We start from the raw sequence: 20,631 nt of genomic DNA, 5'->3' as shown, positions 1-20,631 counted from the left end.
GTGGCGAGGATTATCCAACGATTTCCGGAAGACGAACGTGGGAAGTGCCCGAGTAGATCCATCCCAATCTGCTCGAACGGCGCCGACGGCGGTGCGATTGGCTGAAGGTACCCAGAAGGTCGTACCGGCGGCGTTTTTCGTCGTTGGCATTCCCGGCACGTCCTTACGTAGTGGTGTACGGTCTTGGCCAGTTTCGGCCAGTAGTACTTTTCCCTTATACGGGCCAGTGTCCGGCTGTATCCCAAATGACCTGATGACGGTTCGTCGTGGCAGGACTCAAGAATCTCGGTGCGCATGTCCCCAGGCACAGCGAGAAGCCACGTAGCGCCTTGTGGTGCGTGGTTTTCTTTGTAGAGAACACCATTACGTAGGGAAAAACTTGGGAGTGATCTTCTGAAGATGGGAGGAACATTGTCGGCGCGGCCCTGCAGATAGTCGACGAGTGTCTTCAATTCGGGGTCGTTATACTGCTTGGTAGACATGGTAGTCGCGCTCATTAGACCGAGGAAGGCGTCGTCGTCCTCGAGGCTGTTGTCCTGTCGCTGGAGTGGTGCCCGGGACAGGCAGTCGGCGTCGTTGTGTTTTCTTCCTGACTTGTAAGTGACGGTTACGTCATACTCCTGTAATCGGAGGCTCCATCTCGCTAGGCGTCCTGAGGGATCCCTTAAACCAGCCAGCCAGCACAGAGAATGGTGGTCTGTTACCACCTTGAACGGCCGTCCGTACAGGTAGGGGCGCAACTTTGTGATGGCCCATATGAGTGCAAGACACTCTTTTTCGGTCGTCGAATAGTTCTTCTCTGCCTTGGTTAGCGTTCTGCTTGCGTAAGCGATGACACGTTCGACGCCGTCGTGAAGTTGAACGAGCACGGCCTTGAATTCATCAAACGCCTCATCAAACGACGCGTCTTGAATTCATCAAACGCCTGTTGCTGGGCTTCACTCCAGATAAACGTGGATCCGTCCTTCGTGAGGGCATTCAGGGGTGACGCAATTCTTGAAAAGTTCGGAATGAACCGTCGGTAGTAGGCGCAAAGGCCAAGAAAGCTTCGAACGTCTTTCACGTTAGAAGGAACACGGTAATTTGCGATGGCCGCCGTCTTCTCGGGGTCGGGGCGTACGCCGTCGCTGCTCACGAGATGGCCGAGAAAGCTGAGTTCCTCGTAGCCGAATCGACACTTCTGAGGCTTCAACGTCAGCCCTGCAGTTCTGATAGCCTCGAGGACTTGCTTTAGCCGTTCAACATGTTCTTCGAATGTTCTTGCGAAGACGACAGCATCGTCGAGGTACACCAGGCAGGTTTGCCACTTCAACCCGGCGAGAACTGTATCCATAACACGCTGGGACGTCGCTGGTGCTGTGCAAAGGCCGAAAGGCATAACCTTGAATTCGTAAAGTCCATCCGGAGTGACGAAGGCAGTCTTCTCACGGTCCCGTTCATCGACTTCAATTTGCCAGTACCCCGTCTTGAGGTCCATGGAAGAGAAAAATTTTGCGTTTTGAAGGCGATCGAGCGCGTCGTCGATGCGCGGTAAGGGGTAGACGTCCTTCTTCGTTATCTCATTGAGTTTCCGGTAGTCGACGCAGAACCTGAGTGTTCCGTCCTTCAACTTCACTAGTACCACCGGCGATGCCCACGGACTGGTCGACGGCTGGATAATGTCACCTCTTAGCATCTCTTCTACTTGCGTTCGGATCGTTTCTCGCTCTTTGCAGGAGACCCGGTACGGCATGCGGTGAATTGGACGGGCCTTTTCGTCGACGATGATGCGGTGCTTCGCAATGGGCGTTTGTCTTACTTTCGACGATGCAGCGAAGCAGTCACTGAAATCGTTGAGCATCTGGAGAAGTGTTTGCTTTTGAGTTGTATTGAGTTGAGGGTTTACGTCGAAATGTTCGGCCTCGTGTTCCGTGGTGACCGCGATGCGAGCAGTGTCCATCAGGCAAACATCCGTGGTGGAGTATTGGTCTACGATGACGGCTATCTTCGTGCCGTTCGCCAAGTGTTGTGGCTCCGGGCGAAAATTTGTGACCAGGAGTTCGAATATTCCGTTTCTTACGGGCACAATTCCTCTTGCTATCCCAATTCCTCGTTCGAGGAGAAGTTGCGTGTTGCCTTCAGCCAACAAACAGCCAGTCGGTGCTCTCTCGCACGTAGCGGTCACAAGGACTGACGACAAGGGAGGCAGGTTGACGTGCTGAGTCGTCACGGCGGTTACGTCCGTGTTTGCGCGTTTCTCCGGGGTTATTCGTGCCCACCACTTGTCTTCTGCTGTTTCCGGCGTTTTAAAAGAGATAACTCCATTTGTGAAGTCGATGATTGCTTCGTTTTCGACTAGAAAGTCCATTCCGAGTATTACATCCCGTGGGCAGTTCGGCAAGACGGCAAAGCTGACGACGTACTGGATGTAACGGACTTGTATGACTGCCGTGCATCGGCCAGTCGGTGTTACGACGTGTCCACCAGCAGTGCCGATGTTAGGCTCATCCCATTTCGTTTGCACCTTGCGAAGCTTCTTGGCCAACCTACCACTTATAACAGAGTCGTCGGCTCCGGTATCGATTAACGCAATCATCTCATGGCCGTCGATGAGTATTTTCAGCTTATTGGTAATTTTTCGAGCGTCGTGTTGGTGCTGCGTTGCTGTTCGTCGAGTTGGAGGAATTGTAACTTGTCGTCGGTCCGCAGCTTCACCTCCCGGAGCTGCAGTCTTCAGTTTTCCCGGTTAGGGCTGCGCCACACAGGTCGTCTTGCCGGTGACGGTGAACGTGCTCTTCCTCGCGACCTGCTGCGGTGGGGGACGCTCGGGGACGGGTCGCGTCGCGAGCCAGCGGAAGCATTCTGCTGCCGTAGATAGTCTTCAATTGCGGCGGGGCGACTACCGCGCTGGGGGCGGGGGGCGTCGGGTGAAAAACCGGGAAGGCCAAGTCGTCGGTAGGGACATCGGCGATAGACGTGGTTGGCCTCTCCGCAGTGGTATCAGAGCGTTCTGAAGTCGGGAGTCCGCCAAACGTCCGTTTTGCGAAATGGCTGAGAGTGTGGCGGGACGCTCGGAGTAGGTTGGACAGGCCGAGGAGGCGTCCAACGGTTTCCGTAGTACGACGGACGAGTAGGTGGCACCTGTCTCACAGCGGCGGCGTAGGTTGGTCTCGGTACTTCGGCGTCGGGGTTGGCGGTTGACGATGTCTGGATTGCCTGCTGAACCTCGTCCTTGATGATCGCACCGATCGAAGACAAAGGGTCTTGAGCCTTCTCAGGACAGAGGAGAGCTCGTACTTCTTCGCGTACCACCTCTCGAATCAGCTGTCTGAGTGATCCGACGTCGAGGCCAGCCGTCGTGGAGAAAGCCTCGTAGCCCTGGTGTCGTTCGTTGACGGTAGCGCGAGAGAGCAGGGTCCTCTCAATGCGGATGGTATCGTCCAGAAAAGCGTCGGTCGTGGCGGGTGAATCCCGGGAGAGGGCGCGAAAAATTTCTTTTTTTACGCCCCTCATGAGTCGCTGAACCTTCTTCTCCTCGGATGCTTTGGGGTCAGCTCGCCGGAAGAGCCGCAACACATCTTCGACGAAGCCTGTAACGCTTTCGTTTGGAAGCTGGATCCGTCTCTGGAGCAGATGTTCAGCGCGTTCAGCTCGTTGTTGAAAAGCGAACGCCTCGCGGAGTTTGCTTTTGAAGACGTCCCAGGACGTGAGCGAAGTCTCCCGGTTCTCGAACCATGTCTTCGCGGTGCCTTTCAGGGAGAAATAGACGTTCACGAGCTTCTGGTCGTCACTCCAGTTGTTGAACTTGGCGATCCGCTCATAGTGGTCGACCCAATCGTCCACGTCGTCGTAATACTCCCCGCTGAATGTCTTCGGCGACCGTGCAGGGGCTATGGGCGTGGCAACAGGTTGCGCCACTTGTGTACTGGTCTCCGCAGTCGTCTTCTTCTTGCGTTTAGGGGGTTCTAATGGACCGAATTCTGCAGGCAGACCAAGCTGTCTTCTGCTTTGTCGCAGTTGGTCTTCCAGGCCGTTGGACAAGGAATGCCCCGCACCTCCACCAGAAATGTCACGAAGCGAAATGGGTCGGCGAGTCGTCGAATAAACAGCGAACGGTTTATTAGACTACTGGTAGCAAAACACAAGAGTGATAGCTCTCTGAACACAACTGAGTCCAAAGAATGAATGCTCCAGCTTGGAGCGCACAAGCATTTAAGCGTCGCGCCGAAAAGTCTAGAAACAGCACGTGTGTTTGCCAGAGAGCAGGCGATGTGTCTGGAAGCTTCTTGCTTCTTCTTCAGCTTGCGCCGGGATGAGATGTACCGTTTCGTGCCTGCCCTGGAAGTTTCGCGATGATGATTCGTGGCAATATCATTGCACAATCTGCAAAGTTCATTGGTAGTTGCCATGGCCTACATCAATCAAACACTGCAAACCACTCATTGAACATAGTCAGTCCGCGGTACGCAAAGTGAAAAGCGTCATTGCCCATTGTGAACATGGCCATGCAACAGTTATGCACTTTGTTACGAGATGACTAATGCTTCGCCAATTCAACACGAGCATACTTTACTTGGAACTTTGGAACAACCTTGCAAAGCATATGTACTCGTATGCACTTCCTTTAATCGCTTCAGGAGTATTTCTTCCGTAACATATCTCAGCAGATGCAGCATGTCATGCAGGTAACACAATTTTGGCACAGTATTTGCTTGATATGTCCAACAAGCAGAGATATCAAATCTTTGTGCCAAAATGGTGTGACACGTGTCCGTGTAAAGACGAGTCGCTTAGATGGAATAAGTATAGCATCTTGATGTTGAATGCAAGAAGTTAATGTTTGACAAAATAGATGTCATGGGTTAAATGGAGCAGCAGGGGCGCCGGAACAGGGGGAGCAGGGAGAGCGACGGCTCCCCATTATTTACGAGTGGGGGAGCACGGCTCCCCCAGTGTCAGCCCAGCGTCGTAATCTTGTACGGTCTAACGGAATGGCCCGTGCGTGCATGTGTTCTTTCGGCGGCCATAAATTTAGAGAAAATATAATAATAAACAGAGATCCTACCACTGTCACTGTGTGCGGAGACCGTTTGAGAAGAGCTACATACCAATGGTGTCCGGTTCACAAGGTTCTGTAGTTGACCATGGCAAGGTTTGTGGTACGAAGTGCAATAAATCAGTCAGAAAGTGTGTAACGGGGGGCGCGAGCATTCCCAGACTCAATCCACGGGGTAGGGTGGGGGCAGAGGCGCAAACGGGAATCGCAAAAGGGACGCAAGAGACCCGACATCTGGGGAAAATAAGGGTACGAAGAAACCGCCCGGTTGAAGACAGAGGGTTGTTACAATGGCGGTTTGCGAGGCGCAGCCACAGATTTCAGTCGGTTGTGGATAGGGTGCCCACTTCGAGCTGGCGTGTAAGACCTGTAGTACGACAAGCGCGATGAACTGAGACGAAACGTCGCACCGGTGTTGTGTTCATGTGTCGGCAGTGGCAACGTCGAGGAGCGCCACCAAGTCCTCGACTGCAGCAGCGTTACAGGATTATTAAATGCCATAGACATCGGAGAAGGCAACACCTCTGGAAAGAGATATGTGTCGCAGCTTGTTTGTTGTCTTATATATATTGTGTATATCTTCACCCGTCATAGTATAATATTCTGATTGGTGGCTCCTCGCTTTCCATCGTACCGATGTCCAAAATTTACCCGCTGTTTTCATTTATCCGGCTTTTCTTATTGAGTCGCCCGGGAGTTATAACGACAGCGTGACACCCAGTCAAAGGGCTGGGTGTCAAAGGGACACATTCTTGCTGAGCTCCAGACCGGCCCAGGAAAGTCTGGTTTATTCGCAGAAGGCTTGCGGGTCAGACGATATTCGCTTCCAGTCCCGGCACACGTACATGCCGCGACGGCGATTCCCGGGGACAAGTCCCCGAAGTTCCCTACACATTACTTGCCATAGAGGTCTAGGCACTGCGCAGAAGTAAAAAAAGCCGGACGCACTGAACTCATACCAACTAACCCACCACCAAGCGCTATTTAATTACAGTACTTCTGCAATGTTACTTTAGATCTACTGTACAAAGATGCACATGTCATTTGCTAGGTGCACGTCTACAGTTCGTGCAGAAACCATGTATAACGCCACCATGAGCCCTCGAGGAAAATAAGTGATGATGATGATGATGATGATGTTTAAGGTAGCACTTTTTTTCGCTCCCCCAGTGGAAAAATAGGTCCGACGCCACTGTGGAGCAGTATATCATACACATCAGAAGAATGCCAACACTTCAGTGCTTTACCCTTACCTGTTATTCCAATGTTTACTCTCCCTTCTATTAGAATTATGTATTTCAGAATCATTTTTGTATTACTGAATTTTAATTTGGCTGTCCTTTACATGTCTTGTGATAGACAGGTTAGCAATGTAAGCAGTGTTTATGTGCCTCTCACAACCTGCATCTTTATGCAAAATACTCCAAAAGCCGACATAACTAGACAAAGAACTCAGACTTAACATAACAAAATAACAAGGTTTACTCAGACGTCTCGTCCATTACGCGACGGACATCATCAGTGCCAAACTGAATGAGAGATTGCACAACCGATCGCTATTTAAGGAGATGGGAGTATTGTTCGGGGAGGGGCCACGGTTTTTGTTACAAACCGAGGGGTCACCGTGTATGTGTCAAGACTCTAGAAGCTTCCTGTGTCCCCATCCTTGTTCTCGCTTGTTAGGTTGGAGTTCTCTACGTTTCTGTCTGCATTTTTATGTCTGAGGCTGTTTTTGTGACAAGAGGGCAAGGGTGCCGGCAACATGGCACATGTTCACAAAAATGCAGAACCACAGAGACACACACACACACAAATTTATTGCATAACACAGTCCCAATCATTTTGTCGTGTCCTTTTTGCTGTGTCGTCTGTTCTACATTTGTTTTACGTAGATGGGTAGAAATTCAGCGAACCGGTAGAATGTAGGAAGGGAGTTGCCTCAGGACACAAGCCGTCGATATTTCGAACAGAGACTGTTCTTCTTCTGGGCACTGTCCTCATTGATCATTGGCATGATATTTAAAGGGTTAGGTGTAACGTGTTTAAAGGTTCATGCGAATTGTGGGTCAACAGCCCGGAGGGAAGAAAGGTTCCGTACGGGCTTCTACGGCCGGAGTGAATGGCTGCTTTGTTAGAGTGTGGAGGGGATTATGTGAACGTAGTGATCTAGGCTACAGTCCCGTTACAGAAAAATGGAAGGTTCACGAACACGTGGACGAAACGGGACAACAGGGTATTTTTGTCGGGGCTTGTCGCTGCGAAGCACAAAAGGACGCTCTTTCACTCCCTTATCCATCAATGAATTACGTCCTTACACCAATGAATACACCAATAAATTACACCAATGAAATACGCCCTTTTGCGCTTCGCCGCGACCAGCCGCGAAAAAAATACGTAAACCGAAACCAATTAATTACTGCAACAAATGACCCGCTTCGGTGGCAGATTTTTCTCTAAAAGGTGTCCACTGAAGTTCCCAAAAGGGGTAGTACCCATTTTAATGCCGACAGCGCCCTGCTTTAGAAGTTACGCTTTTTTACTTAACTCATTTGCATTTTTATTTTAATAATGAGCGCCTCCCATCGGACAGATACTTGTAAAAAAGAAAGCTCGTGAATTGGTGCACCCGTTCGCGAATTATTTAGCCCGGGGATTTAACTGAAACACCCTGTATAGTTTGATGTTGTCAAAATTGTGACCAGAAACGTTAAAGTGTTCGGCGACTGCTTTGGGGAGTTTGTTGGACGTGTCGGTTCTGTGTCCGGTAAGGCGGTTCTTCATTTGTTGGCCGGTTTCACCAATGTATTGCATAGAGCAGTCGCCGCATTCAATGCAGTATATGACATTGGAGCTTGTGCATGTGAATGCGTGGTTAACGGGGTGGGTGTAATTGCTCGCAGTGCTTTTGATGGAGTTAGCGTGTTGAACGTGCTTGCATGTTTTGCAGCGCGGGAGGTTGCAGGGTCGTGTTCCCGTGTACGGGGTGCTCGTTTTGCTGATTTTGGCATTGACCAAGGAGTCTGCCAGATTTTGAGCGTCGGTATGTCACCTGTATTGGATTTGTGAATATATTGCTAAGTCGGCCACTGCTTTGGAGGAGGGGCTCGTGCTTCTGTAGAATGGCTTTGATGTTTGGAAGTGCGTTGGAATATCTTGTGATGAAGCTTATTTGGCACGCGTCAGGATTTTTTCGGTTTTCCAGAACCTCGTCTCGATCGAGTGTGAGTGCCTTGCGACGGAATTCGGTTAGGAGGGAGTCTGGATAGTCCCTTTGGGCAAGTGTACTGCAGGGTTCGTCAAGCTTCTCAGCGTAATCTGTGTCGTTTGAACAAATTCTGCGTAGTCTTACACTCTGCCCATTAGGAATTCCAACCTTACAGTGACGCGGGTGGTGACTCTTGAAGTGAAGGTATTGTTGTTTGTCAGTTGGCTTTTTGTGCAGGGCTGTGATGAGGTTGCCGTTGTCTAGTGATATTGTGGTGCCGAGGAAGTTAATTAAGTGAGTTGACTGTCGTGATGTGAACTTTATGTTGCTATGCGCGGTGTTCAGTAGATCTATGAACTTTTGAAATTCATGTTCCCCGTGTTCCCATATTATCAGTATATCATCGATGTATCGAAGGTACACCGTGGGTTTTAATGAGAGGGCGCTGAGAACTTTGTTTTCTAAGAACCCCATGAAGATATTTGCGTATGTGGGTGCAACAGCTGTGCCCATACTTGTACCGTGTACTTGTAGGTAGTATTCGCCATTGAACTCGAAGTAGTTCAGTTTAAGGACCAAGTCCATTAGAGCGAGTATGGTTTCCGTGTCTTTTCTGGTGTTTGTTGTAGAAAGGGTATTGCAGACATTCTTCCTACACTCTACCGGTTCGCTGGATTTCTACCCATCTACGTTCGCTACTGACAATCCGATGGCCTCAGGAGGTAAGCAACCCGTCCTCTCTTTCTCACATGTCGCACTCCTAGGCGATAGCTGTTACAAGTACATACACGAACACATCCCACACGGCGAACACGGACCTCACATACACTTTTCAAGCGGCGCAAGAATACGAGACATCATCATGACACATGTAACCGCCGCCCCACCGAACATCACGCACTTCATACTCCACGTAGGGACCAACGACATCGCACGGTCGACAGCACAACATGTCATCCAGGAATTCGAAGCACTAGTTTCCTTCATCACAAACAACAGACCAGGCGCTGAAATAGTACTGACAACGATACTTTCCTGAAGACAGAACAAACACCGAGCATACATATACCAGGACACATGGCTACACGAGTTCGACAAGAAGGCGCACGCTGTCAACAACCACCTCATCCACATGCGTCAGGTACACACCAACGTTATGGTTATCACACACGCAGCTTTCGAATACCACGCTGAAGCACATCTCGCTCGGGACGGCATCCACCCAAACCACGCAGGCGTACGAGCTATGGCACACAACATCAAACACCTAATGGTCCATAGATGCCGTCCTGCACTGACAAACGCTCAAACACAACATCCTCAACCAGCTTACACTTTAAGTGCCAGCACCGCAAACACGCCAGAACACACGATGGCATCAAAGGGGACCACAACGACCACTGCACCCACGCATACACACGCGGCAAACGACAACACTCCAAACACAACCCGCACACACACAAAGTTCACGCAAACTGTGACACGGAAAACCACAAGCACGCAAACACAGACAGATGACATCGAGGAACACAGCGAGTCTCCACAGCCACTGACCCCACAGACACGACGCACGCGCACATCACGCAGAAAACACCGTTGACTATCTAATCACCAGCTTACCATGCAGTCAACGAACTTTCTACGAATGCGAAAACTCATGGAGAAACGTAGCCGATACCTACATCATCTACGGATCTACACCCACCACCTGGCTCACAACACAGTACCTAAAGGCCTCACCCCTAAAACAGCTCCTGCATTAGGAAAACTGACACCTGAACTAAAGCTAGAGTGGGCATCAGCCCTTAACAACACAGCCCGTACGTTTCTAGAAATATTAAAGAAACAGTGCCACGCGCAACTCGCTACGATCCAGGCCCATATGAACAATATCAGTCTCACCGACGCGAGAAACCCCGAGAAACCCCGAGAAAACGCTGGCGCAAGCACTGTAATAGATATATCACGCTCACTAACCAGCGTCGAACTACAAGTCCTCTCTGGGGGGTTAACATTCTGCCTTACACTCAATTCTGTTAACGAATACGAAATCCACAGTCATATCAGACTTTGCGAGACGGCTACGCCTTAGAGAATTCTTCGCTCATACAACACAAGAAAACAACAACAACCTCCGACTACCATCAATCTGGACACCAAATCACGGCCGAGAACCCGCATTAGACCTGTACATTAAACAAGTAAGCAACGGCATCCTTCGCGGTATTTCCCAAAGCTCGCGTGGTCACAACCTCACTAAAACACAGCGTGACATCATTAAAGCGCTAGCTGACAGAGATGATATAATTATCAAGCCCGCAGATAAGGGTGGGAGTATCGTCATCTGGCCCACAGATAAATATATTTCTGAAGCTCATAGGCAACTCAACAATACGCAACACTACCTCAAACTAGACCATGAACCAACAAAGGAGTACACGGCGCTAATAGCCCATACCATACAGGACCTCCACGAACGAAAGCTCATCACACGTGATGACCTCAGATATCTCACCTCATCAAACACAGGCGCAGGTCGTTTCTATTTACTGCCCGAAATCCACAAGGTACACGCCAACGAGCTCTATACGGCTGACATCCCCGGCAGGCCAATTGTATCTAATAACAACACACCAACAGAAAGACTCTCGAAATTCCTGGACCACAATTTAAACCATATTCCGACAACACTGCCATCGCATGTACAAGACACACCTCACCTCCTCAGAATAATCAGAGATATAAACAACACTCGTACATTTGGTAGGGACACAATACTAGCCACGCTCGGTGTGACATCACTGTACACTAACATCCCACACAACGACGGAATCACAGCCCTCTGCAATACCCTTTCTACAACAAACACCAGAAAAGACACGGAAACCATACTCGCTCTAATTGACTTTTTCCTTAAACTGAAGTACTTCGAGTTCAATGGCAAATACTACCTACAAGTACACGTTACAATAGTGGGCACACCTGTTGCATCCACATATGCAAATATCTTCATGGGGTTCTTAGAAAACAAAGTTCTCAGCGCCCTCTCATTAAAACCCACTGTATACCTTCGATACATCGATGATATACTCATAATATGGGAACACGGGGAACATGAATTTCAAAAGTTCGTAGATCTACTGAACACCGCGCATAGCAACATAAAGTTCACATCACAACAGTCAACTCACTTAATTAACTTCCTCGACACCACAATATCACTAGACAACGGCAACCTCATCACAACCCTGTACAAAAAGCCAACTGACAAACAACAATACCTTCACTTCAAGAGTCACCACCCGCGTCACTGTGAGGTTGGAATTCCTAATGGGCAGAGTGTAAGACTACGCAGAATTTGTTCAAACGACACAGATTACGCTGAGAAGCTTGACGAACACTAGCAAACGTAGCACTATAAAGCAGCCATGGGTCACCAAAGGACTACACAAGAGCATTAAACACAAGAACAACTTGCACAGAAAATGTCGCTTGTATCCTGGCAAAGAAGAGCTCCTTATGCGATACAAAAAATACTATAACAAACAAAGAGACATATTAAAACTTGCGAAACAGAGGTACTTTTCCTCTGAAATTGAAGAATCCGCTGGTAAGCAGAAAAAGCTCTGGAAGACAATCGATACTGCACTAAACAGAGGACGCAGTAAACAAGCTTCTACACCTATCTCACTGCATAACTCAAATAATGATACAATTAACGACCCAGCCGAGGTTGCAAATATGTTTAACGACTACTACTCAAACATATCAGCACATGTCCCCATGTCATATAGTGCGTCTCCTAGCGAGCACTGCATTCTCCCCTCAAGATGTCCAAACTCTTTTCTCCTCACGCCCACAACCGCTGAAGAAATAATATCCACCATATGTTCGTTAAAACCATCTAACTCCGCTGGTCACGATAACATATCTGTCACCTTCATAAAGCGTTTCCGCCATCACTTAGCCGAGCCCCTGGCTTACCTCGTGAACGAAATGTTTTATGACGGCGTCTTCCCCACTGCGCTGAAAAAGGCCAAAGTAATTCCTATCTTTAAAAAGGGCAACCGGACAGACGTTACCAACTATCGCCCCATATCTCTGCTACCTTCCTTCAGCAAGGTTTTTGGGAAAGTTCTTCTAACGAGATTGGAAGGTTTTCTCAATTTACACAACATTCTTAATCCATACCAGTTCGGTTTTCGAAGGGGAAAATCCACAACGCACGCACTCATTAGCGCAGCTGAAGGTATTAAAAATAACATTGAGGAAAGACTAATCTCCATGGGAATTTTCGTCGACCTATCGAAAGCATTCGACTTAATAAACCATGGTATCCTATTACAAAAACTTGAAATGTCTGGAATAAGAGGGAGACCTCTACAGCTATTTCGCAGTTATTTAAACGATCGCAGTCAGTACGTAGTCGTAAACAAGCACAACTCAAACATCCGTCCTATTGACACAGGGGTGCCTCAGGGCTCGCCCTTAGGACCTCTTTTATTTCTGATTTACGTAAACGACTTACCAGGCTACCTCCCAGAGCAATGTTATCTCTACGCCGATGACACTACAATTTTCATCAAAGCTAACACCCTTACCTCGTTATACACTAAGGCTCATCTCACCCTGGAGAAGCTACACTGCTGGCTAACCAGGAACTTGTTGGTAGCGAATTATAAAAAATCTTCGTACCATTATATTCCATCCCCACCAGAAACGGCTGAACATCAAAGATAACCATCTATCTTTCGGGGGACACCTTCTTCCCAGGGTTCAAAGCGTCAAATTCCTCGGAGTTGTTTTCCATGAAAATCTTCACTGGCACGAACACATCCTGTATGTTCGTGAAAAAATATCGCCTGGCTTATACGCTCTAGCCCGACTTCGCAACCTGGTTCCTATCACTACGCTTCTTACTGTATACTACGCCTTAATTTACTCCCATATCTCCTATGCCCTTGAAATTTATGGTATCACCTATCACCATAATCTTCACCCGCTCCATGTGTTACAGAAAAGAGCACTTCGGATCATGCTGGCAATTAGCCCTCGGGATTCAATAACATTTGCATTTAACTTTCTGCGACTTTATGATATTTATCATCTTGTCCGCTATAAAGTGTCCCAATCAATGCACAGAATACTCTCAAGATCTGTAAGCATTCTACACCTTTTACCCAGTCGTCGTGACATGAATTATGCTTTCAGAAGTAACACGGTCATGCTTGAGATCTCTACACCGAGGACTAATTTTGGTTTTTTCTCTTTCAAATTCTACGGCTGTACGGTGTGGAATAATTTGCCAGTAGACATTAGAAATCTTACTTCTTTCCATCAATTTAAATACAAGTGTCGAAAATACTTCCTCTGCAACTAATTATATCCGTAAACTAGACCATGATTATTATCCAATCAATGTATGTATCGTTATCAATGCCTGTAATCAATGTCTGTAATTAGTGTTTGCTGAAGTAATCTTTTCACAGTGTCCAAAAGTGCATATTTACGCAAGATGTGGTATATCTAGTATCTTTGCCCTCTCGGGACAGTATGCTGCTATTTTTTTTCTTTAATTTTTCTTCATGGGCTGTATAACAGCGTCCGCCCTAACAGTCCCATATCTGACTCTGTGTTCGGCTAATTAGTTTACCAAATAAAGAAAGAAAGAGAAAGAACCCTGCAGTACACTTGCCCAAAGGGACTATCCAGACTCCCTCCTAACCGAATTCCGTCGCAAGGCACTCACACTCGATCGAGACGAGGTTCTGGAAAACCGAAAAAATCCTGACGCGTGCCAAATAAGCTTCATCACAAGATATTCCAACGCTCTTCCAAACATCAAAGCCATTCTACAGAAGCACGAGCCCCTCCTCCAAAGCAGTGACCGACTTAGCAATATATTCACAAATCCCATACAGGTGACCATACCGACGCGCAAAAAACCTGGCAGACTCCTTGGTCAATGCCAACATCAGTAAAACGAGCACCCCGTACACGGGAACACGACCGTGCCACCTCCCGCGCTGCAAAACATGCAAGCACGTTCAACACGCTAACTCCATCAAAAGCACTGCGAGCAATTACACCCACCCCGTTAACCACGCATTCACATGCACAAGCTCCAATGTCATATACTGCATTGAATGCGGCGACTGCTCTATGCAATACATTGGTGAAACCGGCCAGCAAATGAAGAACCGCCTTACCGGACACAGAACCGACACGTCCAACAAACTCCCCAAAGCAGTCGCCGAACACTTTAACGTTCCTGGTCACAATTTTGACAACATTAAACTATATATTCTAGAAACCGGGTTTAGATCCACACGTGACAGACGTGATAGGGAGTCTTATCTCATATACAAGTTCAACGCTCTTCACCCGTCCGGTATCAACAAATCACAAGGCACCCTAGAAACACTTCACAAATAAAATATGCTTTTCCCTTCTACATCCATTATCATCTGTTATGTTCTGCATGGCCACTGCTTTCTACTTTCTTTATTGCATGCCACAACTTTGTATTACAAATATTAAAAAAAAAACTCTTTGCTGGTTCTGGAATTTTCCCCACGTAACCACTAACCTCCTTATCTTTCGCTATGCTTGCCAATTCTTGCCTGTTGTCCCGTTTCGTCCACGTGTTCGTGAACCTTCCATTTTTCTCTAACCGGTCTGTAGTCTAGATCACTACGTTCACATAATCCCCTCCACACTCTAACAAAGCAGCCATTCACTCCGTCCGTAGAAGCCCGTACGGAACCTTTCTTCCCTCCGGGCTGTTGACCCACAATTCGCATGAACCTTTAAAGACGTCACACCTAACCCTTTAAATACCATGCCAATGATGAGGACTGTGCCCAGAACAAGAACAGTATCTGTTCGAAATATCGGCGGCTTCTGTCCTGAGGCAACTCCCTTCCTACATTTGTTTTTTTTTTTTTGTTCGTGTGTAGTTTCTGGATTTTAAGCCCAAGAGCAGTTGCTGTAGAGGATGCTGAGAACATGTGAAGCATACATTTTCTCATTCTCACATTATGCTGTAAGCAGTGTGAAATACAACTCAAAAGGAATTTAATGAGAGACAACTTGTCACCAAGATTAGTGTGGGTGCATCGCAAAGGAAAAATAATTCTAAACCATAATGGATTCCTATCCTACTTAATGGTACAGTATCAGATGAAAGTTATTCAAATAGTATTAAAGTAACCGTGCAAATTATCAGTCAAACAGTGAAGCTGGCTGCAGTACACTACAATGTGTCACATGTAACAATATCAGTGTTTCCAAAACTGACACATAAACTTTAGGGAGGCAGCAATAGTCAAAGCGGGGGTTACACCACTTGCCGAAAAGAAAAAGCAGATGAAGTGAACGCAATATGTGACAAAACAAAGGAAACTATCTCGCTACAACTACAATATATTGAAGTTGTTTTTAAAGAATAGAAGTTCAGTTTGTTGAATTAACTCGCTCATATGCTTCGTACATTTCGCCCGAGCAACCACCCAGTCCGTGATCCATTCCAGAATGAGCGTGCCGTTTTAGCTCGCTCCCTCTGCCTTTATTCACACACAGATAAAGATGAAGTAAAACGAAAAACAAAACGAAATCCGAAGTAGAGTTGATACCTAGTAGTTTGCAACGTGTTAGTCAACACTCCCCCTTCGCACGTTGAACAAACTAATATTATGTCTAACTGTATTCAATGAGTCACAATAGACCACATCCCTTAGAGCACATGATGTTCTCAGCGTTCTTCACGGGCTTAGTCATGTAGTCCGCGATCATCTGTTCCGTTGGTAAGTAGGTTATCACAAAAAAACCTTCTTCGATTTCATGTCGTGCAAAAAGGTACTTTAGTGCTATGTGCTTGTACTTTGGGTGCTTAACAGGGTTTTCCATCAGCTTTATGGCAGCTTGGTTATCACTCTTAATTTCCAGTGGACGTCCGCCGTATTTCAGAAAATCCAGCTCCTCCATGAAAGCTTGCAGCCACTTCCCCTCCTTAAGGGCTTCGGTGATTCCGACGTATTCAGCTTCACAAGTGGATAGAGCCACGGCTCGTTGTTTCACCGATCTCCAGCTGATTTCCCCTCTAGATAAAGTGTATACATATCCATTTTGCGAATGTCCAGTTGCCGATTTATTCCAGCTGGCGTCGGAGTATCCTATAACTGGTTCCCCGCATGCTTTGTAGGTTATTCCTCTTGTACTTGTTCCACGCAGGTAACGGAGGATTCTCTTTGCCATTTTCCAATGACCAAGATGAAAACACTTGTTAAACTGACTCAGGTAATGAGTAGCGTAAGCAATGTCCGGGCGCGTACCCTGTACTAGGTACATCAAGTTTCCTACAAGGCTTGGAAAAGGTACATTCGGACGATCTTCTTTTTCTGGAGCAGGATCGTACACCTGATCCTCGCGTTGATACTTTTCCATGGGTGTTGTTACCGCCTTGCAGTCCTCCATGTGGTATCGCTGGAGAATTTCTTTCGCATACTTCTCTTGGCAGATAGAGAGGCTCTTTTTGTGTTTGTCACGTGCTATCTCGATTCCTAGAATGTACTTGGGTTCACCTAGATCCTTGAGTGCGATCTTCTTTCCTAGCTCCATAATGGCCGTCCTCAGGTTTTTTTCGGTAGTGGCCATTAAGAGAATGTCGTCGACATAAACCCCCAAGATGATCCTCGTAGATGCCGTCTGCCGCACATAGACGCAGTTGTCAGACTCCATCGAAATGCAACAACTCAGGGAAAAGAGGCGCTGACGCCAGGAATCGAACCTGGGTCTTCTGATTTCCGGTCAGATATGCTACCACTACACCACACCAGCACGCCGTTTCCCGTGAGCCATTGAGTGCCGCAAGTAGGGGGGGACGGACAACCAGACACGCTATTCCATTCTCTCTTACATCTTTCTCACTCACTCTCTCATTCATACACGGCCAAGGCGATCTGTAAACGTACGGTTGACAACGAGATTTGGTCGAGGCAGACCACACTTAGGGACGACACAAACATGTAAGCCTCATACGCCCGGAATCATCGAAATGCAACAACTCAGGGAAAAGAGGCGCTGACGCCAGGAATCGAACCTGGGTCTTCTGATTTCCGGTCAGATATGCTACCACTACACCACACCAGCACGCCGTTTCCCGTGAGCCATTGAGTGCCGCAAGTAGGGGGGGACGGACAACCAGACACGCTATTCCATTCTCTCTTACATCTTTCTCACTCACTCTCTCTCTCATTCATACACGGCCAAGGCGATCTGTAAACGTACGGTTGACAACGAGATTTGGTCGAGGCAGACCACACTTAGGGACGACACAAACATGTAAGCCTCATACGCCCGGAATCATCGAAATGCAACAACTCAGGGAAAAGAGGCGCTGACGCCAGGAATCGAACCTGGGTCTTCTGATTTCCGGTCAGATATGCTACCACTACACCACACCAGCACGCCGTTTCCCGTGAGCCATTGAGTGCCGCAAGTAGGGGGGGACGGACAACCAGACACGCTATTCTATTCTCTCTTACATCTTTCTCACTCACTCTCTCATTCATACACGGCCAAGGCGATCTGTAAACGTACGGTTGACAACGAGATTTGGTCGAGGCAGACCACACTTAGGGACGACACAAACATGTAAGCCTCATACGCCCGGAATCATCGAAATGCAACAACTCAGGGAAAAGAGGCGCTGACGCCAGGAATCGAACCTGGGTCTTCTGATTTCCGGTCAGATATGCTACCACTACACCAGGTTCGATTTTTTTTTTTTCCACCAGGTAATAACGTTTATTTACAAACATTAAAATAAGCTATGACTGTACAGTGTTAATGAGTGATGAATGAATGATGCACACCGTAGCATCCAAATACACAGGATACAAAAAAAATGCATGGTACACAACACACAGGTTACACAGGTCACATACAGAGAGTAAAAATTTACATACATACACAGGATAGAAAAAAATACATGGTACACAACGCACAGGTTAAACACGTCCCACACAGAGAGTAATAATTTACATAGTGGACAGCGATTCACACAGATGCTCTAACCACGGTGGTGCTTCCAAATGCTGCATGCAGCATAGCTTCAGCTGCGTTATTTCTACTTTAAAATACTGCATGGGCGACGCCAATGGCTCTTCATTTCTGTCTGCCATACGCAGCTTCCACAAGCAATACATAGCTATCAGCATGATAATATCGTAGCGTATATCTTCATTCGGATGTAATGGTAGGAATCTGATTGTATGTGGATTCAGAGAGAGGCGTTTATTCAGTACTTTAATCTGTATGTCGTCCCAGAAAAACTGTGCTTCCGTACAATCAAGAAAGATGTGGTCAACGGTTTCAGGGACTTTGCAAAACCTGCAGTTGGCAGACCATGGAACATATATGCCTTTCTGTTCCAACCATGCTTTCACAGAGAGCGTTGATGTATGAAGCTTGAAAAAGAATGTTTTCATATTCGGCTTTATGTGCATGCGTTTGACCCTGTGTAAAACGTCTGCTCCAGGCCACTCAGACGGAATTTGCCTGTAAATTGGCATGGGAAACAAGGTACACCAGGTTCGATTCCTGGCGTCAGCGCCTCTTTTCCCTGAGTTGTTGCATTTCGATGATTCCGGGCGTATGAGGCTTACATGTTTGTGTCGTCCCTAAGTGTGGTCTGCCTCGACCAAATCTCGTTGTCAACCGTACGTTTACAGATCGCCTTGGCCGTGTATGAATGAGAGAGTGAGTGAGAAAGATGTAAGAGAGAATGGAATAGCGTGTCTGGTTGTCCGTCCCCCCCTACTTGCGGCACTCAATGGCTCACGGGAAACGGCGTGCTGGTGTGGTGTAGTGGTAGCATATCTGACCGGAAATCAGAAGACCCAGGTTCGATTCCTGGCGTCAGCGCCTCTTTTCCCTGAGTTGTTGCATTTCGATGATTCCGGGCGTATGAGGCTTACATGTTTGTGTCGTCCCTAAGTGTGGTCTGCCTCGACCAAATCTCGTTGTCAACCGTACGTTTACAGATCGCCTTGGCCGTGTATGAATGAGAGAGTGAGTGAGAAAGATGTAAGAGAGAATGGAATAGCGTGTCTGGTTGTCCGTCCCCCCCTACTTGCGGCACTCAATGGCTCACGGGAAACGGCGTGCTGGTGTGGTGTAGTGGTAGCATATCTGACCGGAAATCAGAAGACCCAGGTTCGATTCCTGGCGTCAGCGCCTCTTTTCCCTGAGTTGTTGCATTTCGATGATTCCGGGCGTATGAGGCTTACATGTTTGTGTCGTCCCTAAGTGTGGTCTGCCTCGACCAAATCTCGTTGTCAACCGTACGTTTACAGATCGCCTTGGCCGTGTATGAATGAGAGAGTGAGTGAGAAAGATGTAAGAGAGAATGGAATAGCGTGTCTGGTTGTCCGTCCCCCCCTACTTGCGGCACTCAATGGCTCACGGGAAACGGCGTGCTGGTGTGGTGTAGTGGTAGCATATCTGACCGGAAATCAGAAGACCCAGGTTCGATTCCTGGCGTCAGCGCCTCTTTTCCCTGAGTTGTTGCATTTCGATGATTCCGGGCGTATGAGGCTTACATGTTTGTGTCGTCCCTAAGTGTGGTCTGCCTCGACCAAATCTCGTTGTCAACCGTACGTCAGACTCCAGTCTGGTGTACCCTTGGTTTCGGAGGATCGAATCGAGTGTTTTGTACCAAGTACGTCCGGCTTGTTTTAAACCATAAATTGCTTTTTTCAGGCGGCGCACCGTTGAATGACAGTCGGGGCTCCCCGGAGGTTGCTCCATATAGACTTCCTCACTGAGTTATCCATGGAGATATGCCGTCTTGACATCGAGCTGTCTCATTTCCATCCCCTCTTCGTTTGCTAGAGCCAGCAAGGTCCTGAGACTTGTTAACTTGACTACAGGCGAGAAAGTTTCAAAATAGCCAACCCTATACACTTGCGACGTCCCCACGGTCCTGTTTGGTCCTGTTTTTATGCGGTACACCCACTTTGATTTAACGACTTTCATTCCAGGTTCCCGAGGAACCAGCTCCCATGTGTTCATTTCACGGTGAGATCGTATTTCTTCTTCCATTACCAATTCCCACTGTCGCCTTTGCGGTGAACACACGAAGTCCTCATAGCTGCGCGGTTCTGTGAGTTGTACGCCCGCTCGGTTGCAATAACTCTTCTGGGTGGGATCCACCTCTAGACGATCCGGAGGCCTGTGAAGTCGTGTTGATCTGCGAGGGATTTGCTGTCCCACGTCTGCAAGTGGTACCGTTTCATGACTGGAATTCTGCGAAGATGTCTTACCGCTTTCACGATCAGAATTCTGCGAAGATGTCTCGCCACTGCTCGAGCTCTCCTGCTGTGATTCC

The 20,631-nt window shown here is 47.8% G+C and overlaps 6 non-coding genes across 6 annotated transcripts; 3 read left to right on the top strand and 3 right to left on the bottom strand.

The window, feature by feature from the left end:
* Positions 1-17,007: 17,007 nt before the first annotated feature.
* Positions 17,008-17,078, bottom strand: Trnas-gga (transfer RNA serine (anticodon GGA)). The gene has a single exon. It is a non-coding gene; the product is annotated as a tRNA-Ser (tRNA).
* A 241-nt stretch (positions 17,079-17,319) lies between these two features.
* Positions 17,320-17,390, bottom strand: Trnas-gga (transfer RNA serine (anticodon GGA)). The gene has a single exon. It is a non-coding gene; the product is annotated as a tRNA-Ser (tRNA).
* A 245-nt stretch (positions 17,391-17,635) lies between these two features.
* Positions 17,636-17,706, bottom strand: Trnas-gga (transfer RNA serine (anticodon GGA)). The gene has a single exon. It is a non-coding gene; the product is annotated as a tRNA-Ser (tRNA).
* Positions 17,707-19,095: 1,389 nt separating this feature from the next.
* Positions 19,096-19,166, top strand: Trnas-gga (transfer RNA serine (anticodon GGA)). The gene has a single exon. It is a non-coding gene; the product is annotated as a tRNA-Ser (tRNA).
* Positions 19,167-19,407: 241 nt separating this feature from the next.
* On the top strand, positions 19,408-19,478 carry Trnas-gga (transfer RNA serine (anticodon GGA)). The gene has a single exon. It is a non-coding gene; the product is annotated as a tRNA-Ser (tRNA).
* A 241-nt stretch (positions 19,479-19,719) lies between these two features.
* On the top strand, positions 19,720-19,790 carry Trnas-gga (transfer RNA serine (anticodon GGA)). The gene has a single exon. It is a non-coding gene; the product is annotated as a tRNA-Ser (tRNA).
* The last annotated feature ends 841 nt before the right edge of the window (positions 19,791-20,631 follow it).

The sequence above is a fragment of the Ornithodoros turicata genome, unplaced genomic scaffold (genome assembly GCF_037126465.1).
Source record: "Ornithodoros turicata isolate Travis unplaced genomic scaffold, ASM3712646v1 Chromosome21, whole genome shotgun sequence".
NCBI lineage: Eukaryota > Metazoa > Arthropoda > Arachnida > Ixodida > Argasidae > Ornithodoros > Ornithodoros turicata.
Note: the sequence above shows the minus strand (reverse complement) of the source record. Positions and strands in the feature narration are given on the sequence as shown.